This window comes from Fragaria vesca, linkage group LG5 (assembly GCF_000184155.1).
Source record: "Fragaria vesca subsp. vesca linkage group LG5, FraVesHawaii_1.0, whole genome shotgun sequence".
Classification (NCBI taxonomy): Eukaryota; Viridiplantae; Streptophyta; class Magnoliopsida; order Rosales; family Rosaceae; genus Fragaria; species Fragaria vesca.
The window spans coordinates 6,189,775-6,192,028 of record NC_020495.1 but is presented as its reverse complement, the minus strand read 5'-3'; positions in this window follow the sequence as shown (position 1 = coordinate 6,192,028).

Genomic DNA, 2,254 nt, shown 5'->3' with positions numbered 1-2,254 from the left:
TTTTAATGTTCATATACGATGCATGTTAAGTAAAAGACAAAAAGTTATTTACTTTTTTGAATTTAAAATCATTCCGGAATGTCCAAACAAACGTTTGGATTGAAGGCTTCTTAGAAAGATCGCGTGTCACATCATTATTTTTATTTTTCTATTTTTTTTGTATTTCACTCTAAGTTTGTTTTTTTAACATCTTTATTACTTGGTTTCAACTCTCAAATCTCAACTGTGTTAAAGACTTGTGTGATTTTGTTTTATATATTTTTTTTAGGTAAAATGTAGTTTCGATTAAAAGAACTTAAATGTTGTATACAACTCGACCAGAAATACTTACGACGACACATGACTTTGATTTATAAACATCCGATCGCCGAGATAGACTTTTCGTCGGGATCGTCTCACCGGAAACCCATTAAAGAAACCGGCCAACCCGGTTGACCCAACAGTATTAATATAAAATAAATAAAATAGAAAATCACACACTTTTTTGTTGTTTGAGGATCCCAAGGAAGGAAGCCTCTTAGAATTTTAATTTCTTTTTTTGTTTTTTAAAAAAAAAGCGCTCAGTGGGTTTTCATTTTAAAAGCGCGAGTACAAAACCCGGGAAACCCAGTCGAGACTTCAAAGAGGACTCAGTACAAACCCACCACTCTCCTCTCTCTCATTTTAGGGTTTTCAAGTCTCTGGCGATTCCCTCTCTGCATTTCCACGTCTCCTCAGATCCTCTCCGATTCTCTCCAGGTAAACCGATTTTCATTTTGAATTTCTGGTCCGAACGACGCCGTCTCGGCGCTGATTATAATGGAGAATCGGAAACGGCGTTGCTCCGGCCGATCCGAACGACGCCGTCTCCGATCTCCCGCGCCGGTTGTAATGGAGTACCGGGAACAGCGTCGTCACTTGCTCGGCCGTTCTGAACGACACTGTTTCCGATCTCCGGCGCGGAGCATAAGAAACGGCGTCGTTTTTACTTGTCTGTGTTTTCGACTTTTTGATTTTCACTTTCTGACGACCGTCTTCGGTTTCCGGAGCCGAATTTTTTCTGCAGAATGGATCCGATATACTCTGTGACCTCTCCGTACGGTGAACTGAATGTGGTACAGAGTGTGGTGAGTAATTTTCCCTTCTCCGTCTCCTCTGTTCTATTCTGCTGTCCTTTAGAATTACATTGCTTAACTTTACCTTCTCTTCTACAGGATAAGAAGAAGCGTGATGATGCTAACACCAATGAGGGCGGTCTAGTCTCCAATATTGTCAAAGCTCCATCTAAAAGAGTTCTGTAAGTATAGGTTTTGTGGTGTCTGCGCTTCCATTATTTTTGAGTGGTGATAGGTCTGTTTGGAGCAATTTTATATTGTAAACACTGATTTATTTTTCTCAGGGCTGCACATATCGTACAGAGTGAGTATGTTCGTGTGGCAGTGAACAGTCTGCCATATATTATTGCCGGAGTTCAAATTGCAGTAAGCATGAGGACCGGGACTCCACGGGGCATCCCTGTGCTTCCACTCAGGCGTCCAACTCCAATCAAGCATCCTCGAGGCCCTCCTCCACTCCCGCAGATCCCGGTTACACAGCCACCGCAACAGCTGCCGCAATCAGGGGGGCGCATTCCATCTGATGACATGATGCAGGGTCAGCCCCGTAACCCAGCTGTGTTACTGAGGGGACTAGTGGCTGTCCTAGCATTGAAGCTTGATGCTGCGGGTGTGTTCGAAGGTATTTCTTGCTACAAGAGTACGTGTTACCTGATTCATGGGTCAATGCTTCTTTACACTCTTTGGAGAGCTTTCACACGTACATCACCTGCTGAGGAGGCCCCTCCTGGTGGAGATGGAGCTCCTCCTCCTCATGGAAGACATTTCCCTCCTCCTCCACCTCAGGTAGAGCTACCTATATCCATAATGCATTCTGTTTTATATCGATTTCCCTATGTAATTGCAGTCATTTCAAATTTTGATTTGTCTAATAGGCCTTGAAAGATCCTTTTCTTTTATGCAGTTGGGTGAGAACAAGTGTGAGCTGCAGGACAATTCAAATGGAGGAAATGTCCCTCCTACACCTCAAGAAGGACACGAAGCTCCTCCTCATGGATTATGTGCCAAAATGAACAAGGTTGTTCTGGCCTATAGTGGTGGCTCAGACACTGTCATTGTCCCATGGCTAAGGTATGCTCTTTGCCTTTATAAGCACATTGTTCATGAAAGCCACCAAAGCATCAGTTCAACAATAGAGTATAGTAAAACCAAGAATACTT